The following is an 11127-nucleotide window of genomic DNA, read 5'->3' as shown; positions in this document are numbered from 1 at the left end:
GCTGCCTCCTATTTCATCGAAGACGACTTTGCTTGTAGTCATTCTCCGCCGCTTGTGACCATCTTCCACATCCTAGGGAACACGATCGAAGATAACTCTGCTTGTAGCCATCTTTAGTTTTTTGTGACCATCTTCCACATCCTAGGGAACACGATCGAAGACAACTCTGCTTGTAGCCATCTTCAGTTTTTTTGTGATCATCTTCCACATCCTAGGGAACACGATCGAAGACAACTCTGCCAGTAGCCATCTTCAGCATTTTGTGACAACCCTCCGCAAGCTAGGGAACGCTGTCGAAGATAACTCTGCTTGTAGCCATCTTCAGTTGTTGCGATAATACTCCGAAGAATATCACCGAAGACCAATGCCTGTTGATCCCTTAAAGTTCGCTTGAACTTTGCTTCCGCTACGCCAGTACATCGGCGCTTTTGTTTGCTTGTGAGCCACTGTGTCGGTGCCTTTGAGATGAGCCAATGTTTAGGCGCTTTAAGCTAAGTGAGACGATCTTTCATCAGGTCGATCACTTGATTTAATCGTGATCTAGTCGATCATTAAAATCATGTCAAGTTGCTTAGAGGGGCTAACTGGCATACCAAGGAACCCGAAATTGCTGCACGAGGTTCACATAACCATATTATGGAGCCCTGTACTCTAGCGCCGCTCCAGCGCTAGCCGGAACTTCTTGTCGCCGCTTTTTCTGCTTGTCACCAGGTGATAGTCTTTGTCGCCAGGCGACAAACTTGTCGTTTGGCGACAGGGTCGGGTTTTTTTTTTAAATACCCTCCCTTTCTTCTTTATTTTCCGTTGTTGTTGTTCTGTTTTTCGCATTTGCTTAAAAACTTCGATCTTCTCGTTATCGCTCAATTCTCAACCGAATTTGCTCAAACTTGTTGCAAATCAAAGCTTATTTCATCTATTTTCCAGATCCATGTAAGTTTCATTCAAACTCAACTCGGTTTTTGCTGAATTATGCGTTATTTGTTCACGAATTTCCCGAAAATTCGAACATGTTTTTGCTTAATTCGCTTCATTTGCTGAATTCTATGCCTTGAACTTGCTTGATTATGCTTATGCATTGCCTTGGGAGCATTTTGAGACTTGTTTGACTCAATTTGATGAACGATTCACCATTGTTGGACCTCTTGAGGTCGTGAAGAACAATGTGATCCGTTCTTGATGTTTTTACTAGTTCTTCTTGTACAATTTGTCACAATATTTGTCATAGTATTGCAAGAAATTGTTTGGTTGCTCGAAAATGCTAATTATGCTCATGTTGAAATTGTGCTCTGTTTTTGTACTACGTGCTCTATTTTTTGCGAACATAGTATCATGCGGCTAGGAGAACCTTAGACACCATAGAACCTTATTCTTTATTATTTGCATAATATAGCATGGTTAGGCAACGCGGCTCTAGTTCTCAGTCGAGGGACATACGCCAGGAGGACGAGCCCGTCGGCGAGGGTGAGGACTCCTCTACTAGACTTGGACCTCTTCCAGAGTGGGATGAGCACACTCTTTTCTTTTCTCCCGAGCATCATATTTCCGAGCGGGTGCGTCGCGGGCTCATCAGCGGGAGGACTCGCAGTCATGGTTCTGGCAACAACGTCATCGGTACGCTATATAAAGCGTATTTTAGTAGAGACGAGGTGTTGCGACAGCTCTGGGAGTCCTGTGGGTTGACTCCTCTCTTTCGGGCTACTCAGGCCATGTACTCCTATGATGGGGGTAACCTCGTCGTCCGAGCTTTGGTGGAGTTCTTTTGGGACACCACCAACACCTTTCACTTTCCCTAGGGTGAGATGACAGTCACTCCTGCCGACTTCAGTCTCATCACAGGTTTGGAGTTTCGTTCTTCTCCGCTGCCTTTTGACAGTGATATTACTGTCTACTCACCGATGGTTTCGGAGTTATTGGGTCCGATTATTGTTCGTGCCCGTGCCGAGGCTCAGCCGGGACAGCTTAGTTCCCGGTGCATCTGGCGTTCCACCTTGGTGGCGGCTTTTGAGGATGATGCGACCACTCGCGAGCAGCGGGTGCGCATCTTTGTTCTTATTTTGCTGTCAGGGACCTTTTCTCCTGACAAGGGTAGTCGATTGCTCCTTTACTACCTAAGAGCTTTTCGCGACCTTCCTCTGGTCAAGACGTATGACTGGGCCAGCTTGGCCTATGCTGACTTTCTTCTGGGCCTGCGACGTTCTTGCCGTCATAGGGCCTTGTCTGGAGAGGTCGCACTTTCCAGTTTCTAGAGGGTCGTAGAGGTATATTTCCATCCTTTTGAAATTAGCTCTAGACTCGTGTAAGCATTTACTGACTTTTCCTTATCTATGTAGATTTGGCTCTACGAGTACTTCCCCTCGCTTGCGCTGGTGAGACCTTCACCTCGCGAGCTCCCCATTGGCGCTGGTTGGGGAGGTCGTACGGGCCAAGTCGAGACTGCACGTATTCGAGATCTGGTCCTCTCAGTAGGTTCTCGTGAACACTTATTTTTTGATATTACTCTTTTGAGCGCGTTTATCTTACATAGCTGTTTTGTAGGAGCCTGACATGGTATACCGACCATGGGCTGATTTGGCTATACCTGCGTTGGCCACGCGGTATAATACCGAGCGTCGTTATTTTCAAGGGACGTATGACGCTACAGTGTATCTTGGCGAGAGAGTAGTTATTCAACACTCCTCGGATGTTTTCGTCGTCCCCGCTTGCCCGCCTCAACACATGTTTCACGAGGCGTGGATGCGTGACTGCGCGAGTCGGTCGTCTCCTGGCACTCCCTGGCGGTCTCATGTCCATTTGGAGCAGAGTTATGAGGATGACTTGCTGCCTTTGCTAGCGCCGGCCCCTGTTTTGTTTGAGGAGGCAGCGGTATGCTTTACTTTTTTGTTTTTCTTTAGGTAGCCCCTAAGTGAATTCTGATCTTTTGAATTTTATCAGGCTGGGCCTAGGGAGTTCGTCCCTCCGAGGATGTCTATCTATTACCAGGGTACATTCGGACCGATCGAGGAGATGATTCCTCCAGCCCCCGAGGATCAGCGTTTTGTGGAGCGCTCCATTCCTCGTCACCAGACTCGGGTGAGCTTATCTATTTTCTTGCTTTTGTATTTGTTCTGTATTATCACTGACTTTATTTCTTTGACAGTTTTCTCGCGAGGTGGTGACAGCTATGGCGAGGTGTATAGACGCCTTTCGCAGCCAGCTCGTGAGGTTACGGAACCGAGCTACCTGTCGGAGGAACGACGTTGAGGAGGTATCTCTCTTGTCTTTCTTTTGTATCACCTTTCATTATATTCTTTCCTTGGTGTCTGACTTGATTTACCTTTGCAGGGACAGCCTATTCCTTCACCCCGCACTCGGTCGAGACCCGAGGCTAGGAGAGAGCCGAGTAGATCTGGCTCAAGGCGTCGCCGCACTTCTGACAGTGGCCGAGGTGGCTGGTCTGAGGCTGCTCTGACCGAGGGCTCGGCTTCTTCACCTGAGGATGTTTTTGCTGGGCCGACGGGCCAAGGAGGTGCGACATCGGCTCCTTCGATGGGTGGTGGGACGTACGAGGTCGGCTCGTCGTCGCAGCAACCCTTGCAGCCTCAGCCGTTGTCGATTGGTGAGCCTGGGTGGGCCGGCCCTGAGCTGAGGTTTTCGCCGACTGACGAGTCAGGAGATGCTGAGGGGCATACTCCCCGGACTACAGCGTTCTTTGATATGATGGGCGTACCTCATCATTTACGGGCTCCGGCGCCATAGTTTGTACCTGTGCTTATTTATTTATTTGACTTCATAGGACTTTGTCTTTTATATTATACGACTCATATATTAGACGTATTGTATATACAAACCTTTCATATTAAGCCTGTTTTATCTTTGCATTTTATTTTTCATTTTATGTGCATGTGAGTGTGTGCATTTGTGACTTAATTTTTGCGCCAAAATTTCCGTCATTTTTATTATCAATGGAGGGTATCCGACTTTCTCCCCCAAAATGAAAAATAAAATGGAATTGTATATGAGGGTATTGACTAACAGGGTGTAATGTGCAAAATCAAAGTCGAATCGAAGTCAGAAAAACGCGGTTTGTATAGCGCGTAATTGTCGCTTGCTCAGACGCATTGTCGCCACGCGTATCCTTTTGTCACCACGAAACATGTTGTCGCCACGCGACAAACTTGTCGTTTGGCGACAGACTTTTTTTTCCAAATCCTTATAGAATTCGAAATTTGCCAAAAAATTGTTTATAAATAGCCCCCAAATCTGACGATTTCTGTATAATTCGAACAGATTAACTCAAAAATTAATCATGGCTTTAATTAAGAAGAGTTTTTGTGATTTCACTCGTGAGTGATGTCGTTCTTTAACTGCTAAGGAGAGAAAAGAACTTGATTTTTTCCATATGGGGGGGGTATTTATGGCATAAAGGGGGTAGATCTTGATATAGACTTCATTCATACCGCCTTAGAATATTGGGATGCTAATACTCATTGTTTTAGATTAGGCTATGATGAAATTTGCCCTTTACGAGGAGTGTTTGGTGCCATTCTAGGCTTTCCTCCATTAAATCTTGTGGTAATGCCTACGGTGAGTGAGTATTATTACAAAGATTATGAGCGTTTCCTTGACCTTAGGGGTAAAGATCTAAAAAACATAGTGCATGGTAATAATGTTGATTTAAAAGAATTTGCACGTTTTTATTTTGATAGACCTCGCTCTGAATCTTTTCATGTCTATAGGAGAGAGCTTTCCTCTTTTGCATGCTTAGCCAATATTTTCTTACTAATGGTAAAAATAATGATGGTCAAGCAATTATAATATATGTGCTAGAACAAATCGAATCTGGGAGAAATCCAATGCCATTAATCGTTGGAGAGACTATACTTAGTCTTGATGAATTGAAAAAGAATCCAGAAGCACCTATTCGAGGCTCTCCAATTTTATTACAGGTAGAAAAATAATATTCTTAATTACAGAAATTAAAAATATATTTTTGTATAGCAATACTGATTGTGTGCATTGATTTTTACAGATGTGGCTCATGGAGAGACTAGAATTAATTAGTCCTCCTGATAATATTGACAAATATATCCCCAATTGCTTTGTTCGACGAAAGAAGCGTTTCTCCTTGAAGATGGGTCGCCGTGAGTGGGGCAAAGTTTTTGCCTGTTGTGACTTCTCCATTAAATGGGTTGTTCCCTGGTGGAAGTTGAAAAGATGATTGGTTGTAATACCCAACCCTTTTGCCGTCTTCCACTAGTAGAAAAAACTAAGTGGGAAGCGGTTCAAACCCCCCAATGGCAAGCGGTTTTGAACCGCTCCCTAATGGGGGGCTTGCCAATGACCATTTAAATGGCAAGCGGTTCAGAACCGCTTGCCTTTTGATGAGAATGGCAAGCGGTTTGGCGCCAAAATCGCTTGCCATTACACATGACATACTCTTATGTCAATTGTAATGGCAAGCGGTTTTGGCGCCAAACCGCTTGCCATTTTCTTCAAATGGGAAGCGGTTCTTTACCTAAACCGCTTGCCATTCTCTTTTTTTTTTTTCCTAAATTATTATTAATTTGTAAATAATATAATTAGTGACCTGTTTTAATATAAATAGTCATGTCTTAATTATAATAGGGACCTGTCACAATAATATTAATATTATTAATAATAATAATAATATTATTATTATTAATATTAATATTATTAATAATAATAATACAATATAATATATAACATGAAATAAAAATTACATATATATATATATATCATATCAAAAGTAACATCATTGTAATATTGAATTAACAATAATATGTAAGTACAACAAAATGTGTAAAGATATATAACACCATCAATAGCTACGTACTAATCATAATGAATGTTAATATAAAAAAACATATACTAACTAAAATAATGTTCATCATACTAATAACTAATAAACTCAAGCTCACTAATTAAGTTGGTGTGTGTGCACCCACTCCGACAATACTAATAGATGCCATCAAATGTCACGAAATAAGCCCACATGTCGCGAATTTCATCGATTTTTTTGCTTGTTAACGGGCCTTCCCTTTGAATCGCGCAAACCTTTAGGAAAAAAAAAACAAACATTATATATATAACACTTGACTATTATAAAAAAAAATTAAAATAATTAGCTAGCTAGGAATAATTGATTCCATTTACAAATCACATCAAAAGAGCATTATGCCATTTACAAATCACATCAAAAGAGCATTACGCATTTTACCCATTGATGCCCCATTATAAGTCCTATATGACTTGTACTTTTCCCATTTTCTACATTTCATATCATATACACTAATTCTCTATCAAAACAAGTCAATATTCCCTAATCTTAGGTGTCTAAGGCTTGAAATCACATCAAAAGAAAATTTTACTAAGTTTTAGGACGCAATTTATACAAGATGCCCCAAAAAAGGCCTATATGACTTATACTTTGTCCATTTTCTACATTTTTTATCAAATGCACTAATTCTTTATCATAACATGTCAATATTACCTAGGATTTGGTGTCTAAGACTTGAAATCACATCAAAAAAACATTTTACTAAGTTTTAGGGCCTATTTTATCCAAGGATGCCCCAAATAAGGCCTATTGTACTTCTACTTTGCCCATTTTCTACTATTCTAGTCAAATGCACTAATTCTCTATCAAAACAAGTCAATATTACCTAGTCTTAGGTGTCTAAGGCTTGAAATCACATCAAAAGAACATTTTACTAAGTTTTAGGATGCAATTTATACAAGATGCCCCAAAAAAGGCCTATATGACTTATACTTTGTCCATTTTCTACATTTTTTATCAAATGCACTAATTCTTTATCATAAAATGTCAATATTACCTAGGATTTGGTGTCTAAGACTTGAAATCACATTAAAAAATATTTTACTAAGTTTTAGGACACATTTTATCCATGGATGCCCCAAATAAGGCCTATATGACTTCTACTTTGCCCATTTTCTACATTTTTTATCAAATGCACTAATTCTTTATCATAACATGTCAATATTACCTAGGATTTGGTGTCTAAGACTTGAAATCACATCAAAAGAACATTTTACTAAGTTTTAGGACGCAATTTATACAAGATGCCCCAAAAAAGGCCTATATGACTTATACTTTGTCCATTTTCTACATTTTTTATCAAATGCACTAATTCTTTATCATAACATTTCAATATTACCTAGGATTTGGTGTCTAAGACTTGAAATCACATCAAAAGAACATTTTACTAAGTTTTAGGACACATTTTATCCATGGATGCCCCAAATAAGGCCTATATGACTTCTACTTTGCCCATTTTCTACATTTTTTATCAAATGCACTAATTCTTTATCATAACATGTCAATATTACCTAGGATTTGGTGTCTAAGACTTGAAATCACATCAAAAAAACATTTTACTAAGTTTTAGGACACATTTTATACATGGATGCCCCAAATAAGGCCTATATGACTTCCACTTTGCCCATTTTCTACATTTCTTATAAAATGAATTAATTCTTTCTCATAACATGTCAATATTACCTAGTCTTAGGAGTTTAAGGCTTGAAATCCCATCAAAATGCATTTTACCAAGCTTTAGGACGGATTTCATCCAAAATGGCCCAAATAAGGCATATGTGACTACTACTTTGCCCAATTTCTACATTTTTTATCAAATGGACTATTTCTTTCTCATAACATGTCACTATTACCTAGTCTTAGGTGTATAACGTTTGAAATCACATCAAAATAACAATTTACTTAGTTTTAGGACGCAATTTACCCAAAATGGCCCAAATATGAAATGTATGACTTCATTACCAAATTCACTATCAATTATGCAACAAGTTCAAAAAATTTTACCACAATGGCCAAATTCACTTTCATTTATGCACCAAGTTCATAAAATACTACCACATTCCCCGGGCTGCTACCAACGCTGCTGCCATATGGCTGCTGCAGCTAGCTGGGCTGCTGCCGTGGCTGCTGCAGCTAGCTGGGCTGCTGCCGTGGCTGCTGCAGCTGCCTGGGCTGCTGCCGTGGCTGCTGCAGCGGCCTGGGCACCTGCCTAGGCTGCTGCAGCTGCCTGGGCTGCTGCCGTGGCTGCTGCAGCTGCCTGGGCACCTGCCTGGGCTGCTGCTGCTGCTTCCAAGGCTACTGTCGTGGTTGCTGCAGCTGCCTGGGCTGCTGCCGTGGCTGCTGCAGCGGCCTGGGCACCTGCCTGGGCTGCTGCAGCTGCCTGGGCTGCTGCCGTAGCTGCTGCAGCTGCCTGGGCACCTGTCTGGGCTGCTGCAGCTGCCTGGGCTGCTGCCGTGGCTGCTGCAGCTGCCTGGGCACCTGCCTGGGCTGCTGCAGCTGCTGCAGCTGCCTGGGCACCTGCCTGGGCTGCTGCAGCTGCCTTGGCTGCTGCCGTGGATGCTGCAGCTGCCTGGGCACCTGCCTGGGCTGCTGCTGCTGCTTCCAAGGCTACTGCCGTGGCTGCTGCAGCTGCCTGGGCTGCTGCCGTGGCTGCTGCAGCTGATTGGGCTGCTGCTGCTGCCGTGGCTGCAGCAGCTGCCTGGGCACCTGCCTGGGCTGCTGCTGCTGCTACCGTGGCTGCTGCAGCTGCCATGGAAGCAATTATTGATCTGGAGAATAAAAAAAAAAAAAAAACCCTTACCTCTTCAACGTGTTGAACTTCCGTGCAACAATTGACTATGGCAAACATAAACCTCATCACGTATAGGGCACAATTAACTCCGTTGTCTTGTTGCGCACACTTACATGACACAAATTAAAGGTATTCTAGTCATGCATAGCCATAATCGAAGCCAAGTTTACTAAACAAAGCACTGTTCAAAGCATTACCTTTGCATATTTCCACGTTGGACCGGCAACAGAACGACAATTTAGCTTCTTCATCACACTTTAGGAAAATAAGTTCAAAGTAAGAAACATAAATACGCAATAACTTAGGTGAGGATATTCAACAACAGGAATCAATATTTACCCATTCAGTAGGCTCTGCACTAGCAACTTCCGTGGTGGCCAAGTACTAGCTGAATCAAAGTAGTAGATTGTGTTATTAGCAACACATACCACCATAAGGCTCCAATGATGACTGCATATATATTTTCACCAAATAACAATCCATCAGTGTTAGACGTCAACATATATACTTAACAAAGAACTAAAGTATGACATATTTAAACGTACTCCTCAAAGCATGGGGCTAATATGAACTTGTCTCCCGCATGCGTTGATTCTTTCAAACTCCGCGCAAGGTAATCTACCACCTCACGAGGGTTATGTAAGCATCTGGTTTCGGAGGTCTGCTCGGGGCATAACCACCCAACTACAGCCTGAGAATTGGGTTTACTAAGAATGAGCACCTGTAGTGACCTTCATAAGAGTAATGTGGGAAAATTATTAGTATTTGCATTTTTTTCCATTCAGAAATATCAAGAAAACAATATCATTAGGAATGGTAGCAATGCATTACCTCATGAACGCTTGAATAATGGAAATGTTAAGCTCTGAACCGGTGAGAAATTCCTTCACATCGACTCTTGAAATAAATGCGATCGCATCCTCATCATAGTGGAACAATGCCTTAGGTAAAAACACTTGAATTTGTTTGTCCATGGGTAATTCACTAACACGGTTGTGAAGAAAATAACAAGCTTTTGAGAATGACTTAAGGACATCGGCTTCTACGAGTGGAGTCGAAGGAGCTCTCGAACTCTTATTCGACAAGTGTTCACCCTTTGACCCTTGTCCTTGTTCCATGATCTTTGGAGGTTGGACATCCTTGGATTTTGGCTTCTCCACCTTCTTCCTTCTAGCGGGCTGATTTTCCTTTGTAACCTAGTAACATAAAAACACATGGTCATATTAGAAGTTATTGCTTATGTAGACATGTTTTAATTAAAAACAAGTAGTGTATACTTACCACTCCTAACAACCTCACCCGATCACGTGGCCATTGCACAAAGCTACCTTTCGCATCAATCAGGTTAATGAAATCATATTCCTCTCTAGGCACCGGTAGTGGTAAGTCCTCAAACCCGACTACTATAGAATTGATCCCGACCGAGATATAGTGGGTCCTAGTATTAGACTTGAAATGGACCTTGTCAAACGGTTGTGCGCTACCATACCCCACCAAAGGCAACTCTCCATCCTTGTTTTCCCCGGGGTGAAGAAACTCACAAGGCGTCTCTTCCTACACAGTTGATAAGGACATTAGTTATGAACTAACCGACGAAATTTTAATAGAAGCACATATGATTAGCTACTGAAGTTTACCTTAAGATCAGGGAAAGGTTCTGGTGTTGGATTTGCAATCTTCATTAACTCTGCATGCGGAGGACTATGAATCTGCAATGGTAATAGTTACACCAAGTTCTTAAAGAGACCAATTAAGTTCATATTTTAAATTTTGATTGTAATGAAATTACCTCGCTCTCAACAACTAGATCGTCCACGACGTGGTCTGGGTGAGTACTACATGAGTCCACCGGGGTAATCGAGGGTAACGGCAAGTTTGGCAAGTTCATGTGCTTCAAAATGGCATTGAATTGACTTTGCATTTGTTCTTGCATCTCCGCGCGTATCTCCGCCTTAAGTGATTCCTTTTCCTTGTCATCCAAATGATATGGTGAATTAACACTTGATCTACTTCTTCCCGATCTAGTGTATTCTGAACCCATCACCTTTTCCCACCCTAGTTGTTTCCCTCCTGAACCAATAACTCGCCCAGGGTGGTATGGTTTTCCCAAAGCCAAGGTAAAAGGATCATTCTCGATGCTTGGAGTGAGCTTGCCTTCAATTACTTCCGATGTATGATCAAGCTGTAACAAAACAAGAAGTTACAAATTCCAAGTAAGAAGTAGTTTATATGAAAATATTTAATAATAAGGGTGTAATAATAGCAAAAGTAGCTTAGGTTGCTTACAAGTGCATCTGCTACTGCTTTTGTATCCGGATGCATGACATACTTGCCTGTGTTCTTGTCAATCCCATGCATAGCACACCACCAGTTAATTGCACGACATACCAAAGTGGAGACCGTGGAAGAAAGCGGTTTATCAGATTTTGAAAATTTGTCTATGGGGTATAGACCCTCTTTGATCCACTTTGGTCTAGATTCCGCAAATGTCTTACAACCC

Source organism: Chenopodium album, chromosome 16 (assembly GCF_948465745.1).
Source record: "Chenopodium album chromosome 16, dcCheAlbu1.1, whole genome shotgun sequence".
In the NCBI taxonomy this organism is placed as follows: domain Eukaryota; kingdom Viridiplantae; phylum Streptophyta; class Magnoliopsida; order Caryophyllales; family Amaranthaceae; genus Chenopodium; species Chenopodium album.
This window is presented reverse-complemented; position numbering follows the sequence as displayed.